Below are 17,065 nucleotides of genomic sequence, written 5' to 3'. Positions count from 1 at the left end.
TGATATGTAAATATTCTGTTAACTTTTTGCCAGTTTTCAAACCTAAGAATGTTTATGAAAAAGAAGACATAAAAATGATTAAAAGTTATATGAATAAATACTCAATATCACTAATAATCATAGAATGCAAAATACAGTCTGACAGAGTAGAATGACTTACCAAAATGACATGAGACAGAAAGTGTTGGCAAAGGTTGGAGAAAAGATAACCTATGTACATTATTGGTAGGAATGTAGATATGAACAGCCATATAGAAAACAGTATGGAGATACCTAAAGAAATTCAAAATAGAACAATGGTATGATCTACATGGATAAATTCCAAAAGGAAATGAACTGAATCAATAGTGGAAGAAACTGGAACACATATGTACAGTGGAATATTACTCAACAATAAAAAGGAGATTCTGCTATTTGCTATATCATGTATAAAAACAGCATGTTATACTAAGTGAAATAATCAGGTACAGAAAGCACAGCTAAAAAATCATTTTCATAAGTTGCATATCTATACCTACAAGAATAAAACTAGACCCTTAATTTCAAAAATTGAATCAAAATGTATTAAAGTCTCAAATGTAAGACTTCAAGGTATAAACTTCCTGGAAGAAGACATAGGCAAATATCCTTCAGAACATTAAATAGGACCCCAAAAGTACAGGAGACAAACAGAAAAATAAATGGGATTGTATCAAGTTAAAAAATTTATGTGCAGCAATGGAAAAATAGCAGTATGAACAAATAATCTAGAGGATGCTACCAAAATATTTTGAAACTAGACATTTGAAAGGAGTTTGATGTCCCAAATATACAAGGAGCTCAAAAACTTAATAAAAAAGGCCCAATTAAAAACTGGGAAATAAACCTAAACAGACATTTCTCAAAAACAAAGTACATATTGAAGACCAACCAACACATATTATAAATGATCACTATAGAGAAATGCAAATCAAAAGTACAATGAAATATCACCTCATTCTACTAAAAATGATAGTTGTCAAAATGACTAAGCACAAGTGCTGGCAAAGATGTCTAGAAGAGGAATGCCTTACACTGTTGGTGGGAATCTAAATATGTGCCGACTATCAAAAACAATGTACAGATTCTCAGAAGGTTGATTTTGTCAGGGAAAGCTTCAGAGATAATGTGATATTTGTCTAAGTCTTGTATATAATCAGGGATTTGTTACATGAAAAGAATGGGGAAAGAGAAGAGGATAAAAGTTTAGAACAAGGAATCCAGAAGAAATTATTTCTAATCAAAGGCAGAGAAGGTGCTGGTTTCTTTACCTACGTTTCCACTTGGAAGTCACTCATTTGGCTTTAGAGTGAAATTCAGTGTGATGCAGATGAAATGCTAGCTAGGCCATTGCCTAGATTTATGAACATTTCTCATGGAAAATCCCCATAAAGTCTGCTGTTTCTTACAGATTCACGAGTTTATAAAGTCTATAAAGAGAAACACTTTGCTAAGACCCTCTTCTGTGATATTAGCAAGCAGATCTGAACCTCCATTCAACCAGGGAGAATGATTACCACCACTGCAGCCCTCTCTTTTTTGGCCAGGCAGTTCTATTCTATCTTTTATTATTTGTTCCAGTTGATACTCAATATGTAGTTAATTAAATTGGAACTAATTTATTCCTTTTGCTTTATAGAATAAAAGAAAAATCAATGAGATTGACTAAAATTCAAAAAGGGGCAAGCTCTTAGTGTAAGTTAATTACTCTTTCAGTTATCTCCTTGAGAATATAACTCTCTTAGATTATAACTTTGATGTCTCTCCTTTACTGTTCTATGGCTTATTAGTCAATATTATCAACCTAATGACCTTTGATTAAAATAAAAATAAAGTTATTTTAACAGGTAGTTAGTACATAATGTATTTGTTTATTTCTAATCATCAAAACTTTCTTAATGAATAAGGGAGAGGTTGAGATAAAAGAGGGCTTAACAACATAATACAGATCAAAGCATGACAGTTTCAGCAACCTAGTGCTTTACCACCAAATAACCCGACTTAATAGTAGTTACCATAGTGTCTTTTTCCTTGATATATGTGAATATAACTTCATATGCTATAGCATCAAACATTATGGTAACCGTTGTTGATAACCTTGTACTCTGTTTTTACATCATGTGCTATGTCTATCCTTGGTTTTGACTGACAGCTTTGTTTTATCATGTTTGATTTTATTCTCTTACAAAAAAAAGTAGTAAGATCTATGGGAGCAATAAAACCCAAAATATGTAAATTTTGTTGTAATAAAGAGAGGGGGAAAAAGTGACCAAAAGGATACAACAGCAAGTGTGTTAAATAGATATTAATATTAATATTTTTGATTGGATCATTGAACACAACTATTTGCAGTCTCACTATTTGAATGTTCACTTTGTATGCTTTGATCCTGTGACCTGAATAACTGTTTCAAAGATGATAGTGTGTAATCTATTAATTGGTGATATCTTACTGTTTTTTTTTTCTTTTTGTAGTTCTGTATTACTTGTACCCTTACACTGTTTTGCTTTGTTCTGTTTTTTTCTCTTTTTCATTTTAAATAAAAAAAAACTTTCTTATGAATGTATAAATTATATTCTCTCATAATGGAGGAAATGATAAAGTTTAGAATACGGCCGCATATCTAATAAACTGAATAGGTCTTGAATTAATCTTGGGACTGATAATGATCAGAGATACCATCTTTATCATAGTCATTTTGGGGTATTAGACAAAAGATTATTTTTGAAAGATAGTTTCTTAATGGAAATATCAACGAAATATGTCAAACTCTGTAGTACCTTCCAGAGAATTTAAAAAATTTGTCTAGACTTTCTTCCCTAAGAAAGCTTACACTCTCTAACTCCTAAAAGGATATACACTGGTCAGTGTAAAAAGAAATCCTATTTACAAAGATGTTTAGAGCAACTGGTTCTTAAGGGATTAAAGATAATATTTCACTCCTTTCTGGAAAAAAAAATCAAGTGATGCATTTTCCATGTAGAGGCCAGACTATTACCCCAAAGAATAGGTAAAATTTTTTGAACTGACTTATGCGCTTTCCAAGTTGGAGTGGTTATATGTATCCATTACTTAGTGTTTTTAGACGTTTTGCAACAGGATATTGTTTTAGTATTAGGTTGACAAGTGCCGCTCAAACTATTCTAAAATAAAAACTGAGTTAATGCTTTGTAAATGAAAAATAGCACCATGGCCCTGGCTTTATTTAGATGTAATGGATTAAAAACAAGAAATTGTTCATATGACACAGAGAATTATATTTTAGCTTGGTTTCTTCCATCATAATGAGGATAGTGGACTACTTTTTAGAGAAAACAGCCTATATACTACATCTGGATGATGCTTTACCATATGGGGAGAGTAAAATCTTGGCAATTCTAACAGAATTTTTAATAGTAAATCACATATTTCTTGATGAAACTAAAATTGATGTCTTTTCCAGTGTCAAGAAATACTATATTTATTTGCATAGTTGAATGAATTTATCAACTAGATGTGAAGTTAGAGAGTATGGTTCACAAGACTCCCCACACTTCTGGCACTCACTGAAAGCTCAAGGGCTCTTAAGATCTCCTTTAGTTGATAGTTTACTAGAAGGACACACAGAATTCTATATATACTTTTATTTTATAGTCATGATTTATTACAGTGAAAGAGACATTAAAATCAGCCAGTGGAAGAAATATATAGGAGAGAGAAATCTAGGAAAGTGCCAGGCGTGGGTTTCGGTTGTCCTCCCCCTGTGCAGTCATGGACAACATTACCTTCCTAGAAATATTGTGTAACAACACTGGAGAGGACTGCCAACTAGGGAAACTTATCTCAGCCTTGGTGTCCAGTGGGCCCCTTGGTTAACTACTCACTTGATTGGATATTAGTTTCTATCCTCTTAGAGGAACTTGTCATGTGCCTGCATCATAATGCACACTGTTGGACTTTTCAGAGGCTAATGCCCCAAGTAAGCAAGGACACTTCCTGGACCTCAGTTACAAAGGTGATCAGAGTGAAACTCAGACCTTTATTTGAGCAAGGTCATACTTTCCAATTTAAAAAAAAAACTACAAAGTGACATTTTTCTTCACTGTCAAAGCTTCAGGAATAGACAAAAGTGACCAGTTTATTTTACATTTATGTGTGATCAAGTATATAATCCAAAAATCTATGTTCTCTGAACTTCAGTTGTATACATAATGAAGCCAGAATAACCAGTCTTGCCTATTTCACTACTTTGTAATGATACCTAAAAAAGCTGTGTGAAAGAACTTCAGAATGTACCCTATAAATGTAATTTATAATGTTTAATAAATCTTAAGAGCAGGTTGAAGTTATGAGTGGTCAAACTACTTGAGTTGCTAATTTATTAATAGACATTGTAAAGAATATTGTTAGTAAAGATGTGACTTTTAAATAAAATTTAATCCTATAATACAATATATATATATATATATATATATATATATATACTTAAATATTTTATTACAAATATATTATTCCCAGACATAGTTGCAGGACATTTTTATAGGTAAATCTCTCTTACTCTATCAAAATGAAAAAGAAAGTATGGATCTTAAAGAAGGATATGCCAGAAACGTATTACTAGAGAAAACATTATTTATATAATGCCTTGGTCTACACATCAATAGGTTTGTTATCATTAATAGTGCAATATTTAATCACTGTAGGGTTATATTTGGCTAATGCATTTTGTAATATTAATAATAATTGTCATGTAGAATTAGAGGTAGGGGAAAGCTGCCTTTGAACAAGACCCTATACTTCTTACATACATAGGCATTATTTTAATTTGTTTAGCAAAATGTAGTTTCTGACAAATAATTTTACTTTTTGGAAATTGTCATCATTTGAGAAGCTGAATCATCAACACTTACATTCCACTTACATACAGAACCTTTCATTTAAAGGACATTTGTAAGAAGAAATTACCCATGCACACCCACTGAATTTTGTTACTAGTTATAAACTTGATATATTCCCCTCGCTTATTCTTTTTACTGGAAAAAGAAAAGAGATGAATTATTCATCTGGCTCCTGTCCTGAAGTTGAGTCCAGGCGGGAGGTGAGGTAGGGTGAAGGCTTAGGATTCTTACACCATATCAACATCTTGCTGACATTGTAAAACCGATTGTACTTGTGAAATGCCAAGGTTCTCTGCATGGTCCCTGTTACCCATCTCTAATTCTTTCACACACAAGGTCTTCCAGATGTTCTTGAGGAGAATGTGTCTTTCCATAGTAAAAGTTATATCAGCCATTATTTCCCACATATTCCTATGACACTCATATGCAAGAACTTGTAGTACATGCTGCAACATCTGCCAATGGTATCTCCATAATGACTTCTGAAATTACTAACTACCTGTCAGCACAGGGATCACTATTATGAACAATGTCAAGTGGGAATTGCAGTTTTTTATTGGTCACCAACATTCTACCACAGACATGTTGTAGGCAGACAGGACCATTTTCAATACTCAATTTGTCAGTTACATTAAATATGGAGGTTCCATAATTTACAGCTAGTGCATATGCAGATTTACTGTTTGCATATGTGTTCCACACTAACTGAAAGCTTAGGATGGCAGAAGTACCTTGAGGTTTGAGTTTCAGAGGAAAAAGAGATGTTCAGCTCCTTCAGTTCTTGTATAAAAATAAATTCACTTAAAAAGCAACTGGAGCTACTTAGGAAACATTATGCTGTTTTGCCTCATGGAAATGCTGTGAAATTTAATTTTACAAATGTACAACCATATGGGCAAGGATAGCTTTTAGGATTTAGGGAGAAAAAGGCAACAGAAGAATTGGGAAGCTGAAAAACAAGTTTGATATACATGGTGAAACAATAATTGAATATCTCACGGTGTCCATGTGAGAAATAAGAGCAAGGAAGATTGGCTTGCCTTTGATCTCTGCTTGTCTTCCAGGACTAAGAGCCAACTGATATTAGAATGCTTATGATGTGACAGGCCCTGAATTAAGCATTTTTGGAAATGGACTTAATTATCTCATTTAATCTAAACAACAACCCACTGAATTAGAAATTATTATTATGATTACTTCCAGATTATAGTTTAAGAAATCAAAGATTCTCATGCTTACATAGCATGCTGAAGGTGGGACTTCTATTATCTATATTGAGTAATCGAAGTTACCCATGATCTCTGTTTAGCTAAACTCCATGTACTGGTCTTACTCTTATTTGACCCAATAATAGAATTCAAAAATAGTATTCGTACCCTTAGAGTACTGTTTTTCTCTTTTGGCTCTGAGGATGGCATACACTTCCCGTTTTTCTTATTCTGGATATTCTTTCTGGTGATACTTTCTGGACTCCGGAAGGCTGAGTTCTGACTTTTTAAAAGAATTTCACTTAGTGATTAGATGGTTTTATTTAACTTGAAATATGCAATGCTGTCTTCTGGCAGATGGTTTCTTATGCATATTTCCTGGTGGTTTTCTTTTATTTAAGTCCTCTTCTGCACTTAGATTTCTTCTGTTTCTTCCTCTTTGTAGAGAGGGAGGTAAGACCTGAGGTCCTGGTTTATACCTAAGAAGTCACTGAGCCAGTTAGTGCAATACATAGCAAATTTTAATTTCCTAGGTTACCCTCCAATTGTAGTTAGGACTCAAAGCGCTCCTAATGATAAAGAATATTTCTTACATTTGCTTGCTTTTCCCTCTGTCAGTATTCCCTGTGGCCTGCATTAATTAGTAAGAAATTTATGATAAGGGACAGTTGTGGTCTGAGGCAGGATTGATGTATTTCTAGGGTTTCTGGCTAAAACTTCTTTTAAAATCCATAAACTATTTCAGTTGCTAACCATGAGATTTGCTCTTTAGTATACTTTCTGAGGACAATGACACTTGTACTGAATCTAGAGAATATATAGTGAAGTGTTTTTTTGACTATAGCTTTCAGTGGAATTTGAATTTATTCTATCTGATGGGATATATTAAAGTATATATGCATTTTACAAGGCCCTACAGTAGTGCTTACTTGGACAGAGTTGGACTTGTTTCCTGGAAATGTTGAAGACAGTTTTAAAGGGGAATAAAATTCCAAGTGTCTTCTTCAAACTTTTATATAGGAGTGGGAGTGTTCCATGGACAGAAGGAAGGTATGTTCACAGTTACGGTGATGAGAGCAAGTAGCCAAAACTGAAAAAGGACGAGTAGCTTGGCAGGTACAGAGGGAACATACAGTGGTAGGAATGCTGCCAAATGTGGGCAGAGAAAGAAACATAAAATGCCTTGGATCTAAGTGGGATTTTTATTTTTTCAGCTTGAGTTATAATAAATTGAATACTATAATGATGTCAGAAAAACTAGATACCAATACTAATGATTGAGCTCAGATAAGAGAAATGTCATAGATGTCAGCAGTGGGCTTCACATCACTAAAGCTCAAAACTGGGCAAATTTATGCCCTCATGCACATGTAGCCCCGAATGGCTACAGACCACCATCCATGGAGCTCTGCTTTCATGAAATTTGCTACAAGGAGGAGCAGAACAGAATGCCTGCTTTGTAAGAGCCTAATTGATGAAGAAAAGAAACGAGCCTTCTCAAACTTTCCAATCAGTATATTTCCAAATGTATGCTACTTTACTAAGGGAATTAAGGAGTGACTTAGAATACCTTGAATATTCAGAACTCTGCCCCAGGACTGTGTACTCTAGAAAATGGGAAATAATTGTAGAATGTTTGGCTGGAAGTCAGAAATTAAAATTCACATACAAGCACAAAAGACCCTAGAGAGCCAAAGTACTCTTGAGCAAAAAGAACAAAACTAAAAGCATTGTAATAATTAATCTCAAGTCATACTACAAGGCATGCCTAGAGGTTGTGTATGTAGCTTGGGAGGTAAATATAGGGCATATAAGCTTTTAATGATAAGATATAGTGAGTCATCAACATTGCTGACTGGGGAATGGTTCATCTGTAAGTGATATGCAAGACTGAAAAAGTCTAAAAATAGAAGGGTCAAGTGGGAAGCAATGGCCGTAGAGATGGACAGTGATCGTAATTATAGATGTCTTTTAGAGATTAAAAGAAGGAATAGATGCAAATGATATTATTAAGAATGATTATGAGAATTATTTATGAGTGACTGGAGAGAGGGATGTGAGGAAAAAAAAGGGGGGAAAGAGAGACAGAGACACAGACACAGACAGAGACAGAGACAGAGACAGAATCTGACATACCAAGACCAAGTTATTATGGGAGTGCCAGAATTTATGAACAAAAAAAAAGAAAATGGTGTTGGAGAAGAAGGTAGATTCATTTAACAGTTGGACATGAAGATCTGAAATTTGGGATAGGATTTAGAGTGTTGAACTAACTTTGGAGATTTTCTACATCAAACTATAGTTCAAAGATATGACATTAGTGTAAGATAATGAATGCATAAAGGAAAGAGAATATATGAAGCACCTGACATATGAAGTATAACGTGTCAAGACTAGACAGAAAAATAAATCAAAGCAGTAGGAGTCAGAGGTTGAGGAAAACTAGGAAAATAAAGAAATTCAGGATAACCTGCCCTAGCAAATCATTAGATAACTGTAAAAAAGGTAAGTTACTGCGTATAAATTATGTAAAACATTTTGATAATTGTGTTGTATATACTGTGAAGGCTAGTGTTCACTGAAGAGACTGCTGATATGTGTTTAAGGAAAAGAACTGGCAAAAATGTGTGGTGAAAATAAACGTATCGGCAGTTTACTCACACTAAAACTAAGATATTTAAAGCAACCAGTAGAGAAGTGGGGTGGAGGGGTCTGTCATTTGGAAAGAAAAAGGGACTTGAAAGAAATCTCACACAGGATTTGTGCCAAGGTTACCAAGTGTAAGTGACGGTCCCTTTGAATTTTAGAGGAGGTTAGAGGTTAGTTTTTTCCTTTGTTATTGTCATGTAAAGATATTAGGAGTTTGATAAAACTGGATGGTCAAGTGAAACTGCACTTCAGGTGTATCATCTACCCTGACATACACAATAGACATGCTTCTATAAGTTGTGTAGTTTGGCTATAAGAGAATTTTGAAATCTTTTTGCTTTGCTTATATTTACAGAACCTACAGAAAAATCTTTGTGTGTGGAATTAATTATCAGATAACAGAGTTCTTCCAAATGACCATAACTGGACCCCTATTCCTAAACTCTTTGAAGAAAAATTGGTGTATCATATTTCTAAGTATTTCCAGTGTCTACGCATTCAATAGCCAGAAAGTGGGTCTTTCAAAAATATTTCTTTCAACAAATTTTAAGAGAAATGTAAAAGCTGTAATATGGTTAAGGCTTATGATTCTTCACATGGTGTGTTCTGTTTCTCTTCCAAGTGAGACTGACTTTTGCCACATGCGTCAGAGCTTTGTTATGTATTGGTTGGTTTAGGGATTATTCCAAAAAGCATTTCTCATAGTTTGGCCTAGAAGAATTTATGAGAATGTATTTTATGCCTACCAATTAACAAATAGTCCTTCTAATATATCACTTGGCATTTTTGAATCACAAAATCCTCTTTCAATCAATCTCTTTAAAATATCATTTTAAACATTGGAAAAAAACTCTTTTCTAGTTCAGAAGACTTGTCTTTCTCTTGAAATTCAAACAGATAAATCTTTGGTTGTTATATAGGATAGGTCAACTTTCTAATCAATGTGGTTTCCCTTTCAGAAAGTCCATGGTAATGATTATCCAGCCTCTTTTTCAAGAGTTCTTTTGAGCAATGCATATTTTTATATGGAATCAAAACCAGCATTCTGGTTTTATCAAATTTTTAAATTGATGCTGAGGTCTGTTCTGGGAAATTTGATATCTCCGACCCCAAATATCTTAAAGTCCTTTAAGGCAGTCACTTTTCATGGTGCTGCCTCCTGATGTCTTCTCTTTGTTGGAATAAAGTCCTCATTTGTCTCACCTCTGTTCATGCCCTCCAGTTTTCTCAGCATCTAGGTAGCCTAAACCATGTAACTAAAGTCATTGGTAATAATGAAATACCTCGACTTCTGAGTTAAAATATAGTTTATTTGGAGTCACCTGATTTATCCATATTCAACAGTAATTTTGAAATTACATTGACATGAAAGATTAATGAATTTATATCTCAGCCTGAAAAAAAAGAGTTTTCAACTAGATTATAGTGCTGAGGCTTGAAATAAAAGAGGAAGTTTGGATGTAAAAATGTAACTTTCTTATTCTTACACTCCTCAACCATTATTTAGAGATAAAAACTTTCATCAAGAAGAAAGCCAGTAGCAAATGTTCCATGGTATGAAATTAGTTTGTAAGATGAACAAAGCCAGTTTACTTCTTTCCAGTCATTGCTAATAAGTTTTCCTTTCCATACCTGTTCAGGTATTATAATTTTTAGTTAGAAAACATGTGTATAGTAGTAGAGGTCATGAAAAGTAGAGCATGATAATGTGGAGAGATACATAGAAGGAAGAACCTATGGCACTTTGTAGTTTTATTTTATTTTATTTTTTAAATTTTATTTAAGGAGGAAAAAAAAAACAGAAAAAAGGTTCAAGTCATACAGAATTTCAGAAAGAATAAACAGTAGGAAATCACTAGTTAATAGATTATTGTTATCTTAGAAATATTTGTTCAAGTTACAAAATTAAAGCGTATAAAGTGGACTTTCAAACAGTGAGACTGCAAACAGTTTTGTTCAATGATCCAACAAAACTCAGTAATATGGTTATCTGTCGTATACACTTAAATATATATGCAGTTATATCCTTTAGAGCACTTTCTTTTCCTTTCTTTCATACAATGACAATTACACATTTTGGGTTTTAGACTTAAAGTATCTGAACCTCTATCAAAATCATCAGGCAGTGCAGCTTAAAATTTATGCTGTGATAATTCAGACAACTGCAAGTTTAAGAGGGGCATTTTATGTCACATGGTAAATTTAGAGTATGCAAATTTTGCCTCACTCCCAAAAGAAGAGAGTTGTATAGAGAAACAAGAAGAATGGTTCAGAACCCAATTGGCTTGTGATACGTTTTACTCAGAAGGGCCTGATATAAAGGCCATACAGCGTTTGCATCTGCAAAAGACGTTTTGAGCACCACTGGTTAAATGGATTATAGGACCCAAGCCTTAGAGCAGCCTGCAACCCATCCTAGAGAAGTTATAGTGCTTTATCTTATTATAAGTGCAGCTCAAAACAGAGAGCTTTTCAGTTACTTGGAAAACAGGTCAGAATAGTATATCCAGACAAGATAGATGCTAGCTGCAGAATTGAAAGAAGATCCTTAAAGTTTTCTGAGAGACACATGGAATCAGATGTACCAGTTTGATCTTAACCTTGGGAGGAATACCAGCCAAAGATGAGTTTTACAGTGTTAAGTGGTTAAAAAAATATTTTGGGACTTGAGAAAAATAATATAAAATTTAAATTTGTATCTAGAAATATTTATTAAAACAGTTACTGCCATTTGTATACTAAATCTTTATTACCGTTTTCCTATGACAATAGCATAGTTTATGAAAGAGATGTTAAAGGCCATAAAACCTACACATTTGCTATTTGACCCTTTGAAAGTTTACTTTTTCCTTCAACATGCAATTTCAGTTTAACAAATGTGCCAAATAAAAATAAAACAAAAGTTTCTCTGGGAATATATGAAATACCAACATTTAAATAAGTATAAGGCTTTAAATACTAATGTAGATAAATTTAAAAATATCAGGGAATTTTTGCTCAGTAAAAAATCAATACACAATTAATATGTATTATTTTATCTGTGATTCACTTTTGTGTTTGATGAATTATGTTACCTTTGTGAGTTTAAATATCTGTAAGTATGTATATTTACTTATAAAAATAGAAATTATTCTGATAATTTCTAAAACTGTTTCTAAAACTAAATACTCCAGTTTGTTTTATGAACCAGTATAATTTTACATCCCAAAGAAAATTTGTAAACAATGCTTAAAATTGTAAAGTTTATATGTAAATTATATGTAATAATAGTTGGAAACTATTATAAAGTTATATATTCATATAAATATGAATATAATTTTGCAGTGTATTATAAATGATAAAATGTTAATGAAAAAAGCACAGTATCAAATCATTTCCACCACATATCATTTCCCTGTATGAAACCTATGAAGGGAATAGTTTTATATGCAAGCACATTGATCCTGACACTGCTCTTCTTAGGGTAGTGAGATCATATAAGATTTTCTCTTTGTGTTTTTAATTTATTTGAGTATTTTGACTTTATTCATTTTATGGTAAAACAATTTAAATTAAAATTTTATATGAATTATATATTGTAATTTGTAACAGATTTTGTGGAAGGATAGTATTCAATATATTACTTCCTCTACTAAATTTCATATTGCTAATTTTGGCTTGTCTTTATAGTACATTGCATATTTTTTTCAGTGTTGAATTATTTATTGATGCCATTAAATATCTTTCTTCATGACATCTATGTATTTAGTAAACGCTCTCCTTTGTTTTTTTCAAATTGTGTATAAATTATATATATTATATATATAATTTTTCCAAACTATATATTTACCACTAAAATAAAGCTATTGTCTTAGGTGCCTTAACTACCAAGCGCCTTAACTACTGCTATCATATGTAATATACCAGTCTCAATTCTCATTTTTCTATTATGGAACGTTCTACCTCATAAGATTGCATTTCTGCTGAAGTAGAATCTTGTCCTGGTTTTCTACCATTATTTCTACCACATAAATGGAAATATTCATTAAGGTTGTACATCTTCTGAGCATTCATCTCTTTGTTCTTATTTCCTATTATCTAATTTTTCACATGTCTGTTATGTGCAGATTGCTTCCAATCAATATTTCAGGACTTTTCCTTTGAGCTCTAGATCTGCTTTTCAAAATGTTTATTTGGTATCTCTACTTTGTAGTTCTGATGAAACTTCCACTCAGAATTCCCTAAATGTCTTCATTTTCCTTGGCAGCAGCACTGTTTTTGTAATCTAACTTGGAGTAGTATTTGACCCTTTTCTATTTTCCTTTTGTTGCCATTAGGTGACTTTATCTAACTGGTGTTTCTTAATCTTTTTACCTTAGCTCTGAGTCAGTGGACAGAGCTGTTAAGGTTGTGGCCTCTGACACCGAGTGGAGTGGGTGTTCAAGCCATAGCTCTGCTGTGACCTAGCTATGTCAACTGAGCAATGCTTTTTAGTTTCATGTGTCTCAATTTGTTTCACTGATAAAATGGGAAAAGAAATGCTATTGGAATCTATCTTGCAGGATTGCTTTGAAGATTAAAAGATAATGTATTTCATGCCCCTAAGAAAACTTCAGCACAGTAAGCATTCACCAAATCTTATCTATTACATTGCTTGCATTGTGCATACTGCCATTTTAGTTCAGGCTCTTCTTTTATCCTTAGGTAAACTATGTGTTGCACAAGGTGGATGCCCTGATTTACTTCTACCGTCATTCCTCAGTATTTGTATGGCACTGATTCCTGAGAACTCACATCAGATACCAAAACCTACGGATACTCAAAACCTGTATATGACATGGCATTGTATTTGTGCATAACCTATGCACTTCCTTTTGTATTCTTTAAGTGATCTCCCAGTTATTTATAAATTTAATACAATATAAATGATAATTGAATAATTGTTACAGTGTGTTGGGTAGGGAAGGGAAAAAGTCTACACATGTTCAGTTATGTTATTTTTTGTTGTTGTTTCAGAATATTTTCAATCGTGGTTGTTTGAATCCACAGATACAGAACCCTTTTGGGGGTTGGGGCATGGTGAATTGACTGTGTATTATTTTATTTGAGACACAGTTTTGAAGTTTATATGAAATCCACTGAATTCCACTAAGATTTGTGCCTCATGTGACTTCTGATTAACTAAATGGAAAAATTGCAAAGTGGAAACATTCTATTCCCTTCCTACAATGGAACCAGCAGGTTAAGAGGCAGCCTCAAAAAATCCAAAGGCAGATGTATAGTTTGGAATGCCAAAATAAAACAAACCAGGAGTGCTCACGTAAAATCAACGCAGGCGAAATTAGTTTGGGGAGAATTTACGGATCAAAAGATCCCAGAACAGGAAAATGGGAAGCTGTGGTGTAGCCTCTGGACATCTCTGCAAGAGTTATTTGGTTAAGCAATAACACCAAGTAATTCCTCTCCGTAGAGTCATATGTACTCTGGATCACGGTGTACAGCAAGAAACAGAGTTTCCTTTTCTGTTTTTCTTTCATTCACAGGCAACCACATGTAACCTCATTCAAGTCATGTGCTCAGAATGAAAGCCTCATTTATATAATCGCTTTATATGCTTCTGCTAATTTGTATTTGTTTATTTCTCTGAAAGATATTTATTATTTTTTCTCATACTCTGTGCGTTTAATATTACTAATTTTAAGTGGTTCGATTTTGAATTTCTCACCAAGAAGCCATGTTAAAGGGTAATTGTAAAGGCACAGAAAGAGTCCCCATGATTTTCTGTTTCCCTGCATCATACACTTTAAAGTGGCACCTGGGAAATTTGACAGTTTTATTGCAGCATATTTCCTCTCTTGTCTTGTGGCTAATTTCTGTCTATTTCTTGTCACAATTATGAAAGATTTATCTATCATGCTGAGAAACTAAGTGTTTTATGGATTTTTCAGAAAGAGTGATTGAATATTATATATAGATCTTAACTTTATAAATTTATAATAGACAATAAAATTAAGTTACCATTAGGGCTCCCTGGATTTGATATCATGAGAAGGCATCAAGCTTGATTTGCTGATGTATTCAAGGTTTCCCACAACCATAAATGGTGGTTTGGCTCTTACATTATGTTGTCAAATGAGGATAACAGAATGTTCATTTAAGCCAGTCTAAGACCAAGAATTCAGAAGGGAATTAGCTTCATCAGTTTACCTCTCCCTTACCTACCTATCTGTTTGTGTACTTATCATCCACCCTTCAGTCCTGGTCTTCTAAACTGATCATACCCCATAACTGCCTTCATCTCCTTGCAAAAGGATACAGCATTAAATTGTGTTACAAGAACAAGTTATAGAGTTAGAGCTGAGTTTTAACTGAGGCAGCCATTTGTTAGCTGTGTGATCGTGGATAAATTAGATCATTTCTCAGTCTCCTTATCTGGAAAAGATGATCATTAGGTGCTGGTTCTTAGGAATATCAAGTAGGATAATATTTATTAACAACCAAATGCTGATAATGGGGACATACACCTGTAATCTTAGCACTCTGGGAGTCTTAAGCAGGAGGACTGTGAATCTGAGCCTAGCCTAACCAATTTGGTGAGATCCTACACAAATTTAAAAAAAGGCTAAGGATGTAGCTCAGTGCAAAGGCCATGGGTTCAGTTAGCAGGAAGAGTGTCAAAAGCCCTGGATTCAATCCCAGGATTCTTGGTCTTAGACTAGGTTAAATAAGCATTTTGCTATCCACATTTGAAAGCATAAGAGCCAAACCATCATTTGTGGTTGTAGGAAATGTTATGATGTGAAGGCTGGGTCCTGTTAAGATCTCTAGTTTTTGACCCTGTCCTTTGACTTGTGTCTTCCGGGTGTCTCTTTGATGCTTCTTAGAGTTTCCTTTTTGGTTTTGGTATCACTTCTTTCCTTTTCCTTCTCATTCTCTATTTTCGAAAAGTTAATTGTACCATATTTATAGTATTTTTCTTGGCTAGAAGCTTAGAGAGTTATATATGTGGAAGCATAAAACGGGTGCCGAGGAAGGAAAGAGAAATTTCTCATCAAAATTGGCGTCTAGGGTTCCAGAAAAAGGTTGTACTGACAATGAGTAAATCCTAAAGATTAGGACAGAGTTGTAGCTTCTCTCATGATTATTAACTTGCTTCATTCCAAGGGCAAGATGACATGCTTCATCAGTAGGCACGATCAGGCTACACCGTGATTCTCTCTCCATATTCAGTTTCATTTCTCTACTTACAAAAAGGTTAAAACTTTATCTTTCTGATTAAGTTTAGTCTAGCTAAAAACCACAAGTGGAAGCAATTGCTGTGGAAAACCATTGCTAGTGTTAGGTTGGCAGGAACATCATCAAACAGGAAGGAACAGGTCGCCTTTCTCATTTTAATTTTCATTGAGAATACAATTTTGATGTACTAAGAGAATAAAATGTAATGTTTTGATATTTCATGACCTTTGAATCCTCCCTCCAGTGTCCCTATTGGCAAAATCTTAACAGGCATCAGCTGATAAAACCAGAATATTTTGCAGATATCCAGCACAAGGAGTGCCCGGCAGAATATAAGACAGTGAAATGAAATTGAAGCACATTGAAGGCTAACTAAATTTACCATCTCCAGAATTTAAGGCCTAGAGGTTATTCTTGTTCTGCATGTAATTTACAGATTCTAAGATGTCTTACTTTTCTTTCATCGGCAGGACAATATATCTGTTCAAAATTAAGGAAAGAAAGGTTTGTTTAACTCACAGTTTGTGGAGGTTTCAGTCCATCATCACCTAGCTGCAAGGCAGAGTAGAATGGCTCAGGGACAACAGTTCATAACGGCAGGAGACAGCAAAGCCAAAGGGGAGGGAAGCAAACCTCTTTTCCTCACTTACATTGTCTGCAGGCTACCCGACCTAAAGTGGGTTAGCTCTCAGGCCATCTCTGTACCCTTCTCTTGCACATACTGCGGTTATTTACAAAGTTAAGTACCCTGCCCCTCCCCTACTGAATCACTTAGTTAAGCTTCTAAACTTCTCAAGTTGACAAATAATCAACCATTACAATATCCTAGAGTTTAAACAGCTTCCCTAGGACATGTCCTCTCCAGTCCAGGATGTAGAGCTGCTGAGTTCCTTAGGCTTCTAAACTCAAGTTGACAGTGTATCAACCATTACATAAGAATGATAGCTCTTGCAGGTAAGAAATTAACTTTTTTTTTGTCTTTTTATTTTTTATCAGTACCAGGGATCAAACTCACGACTGCCTGCTTGCAAGGCAGGCGCTTATGCCGCTGAGCTAAATACCCAGCCGCTAAGAAATTAACTTTTAAGAAATTTAAGA

Source organism: Cavia porcellus, unplaced genomic scaffold, assembly GCF_034190915.1.
Source record: "Cavia porcellus strain 051 isolate PalLab524CR breed Dunkin Hartley unplaced genomic scaffold, mCavPor4.1 scaffold_14, whole genome shotgun sequence".
NCBI classification, from domain to species: Eukaryota; Metazoa; Chordata; class Mammalia; order Rodentia; family Caviidae; genus Cavia; species Cavia porcellus.
Note: the sequence above shows the minus strand (reverse complement) of the source record.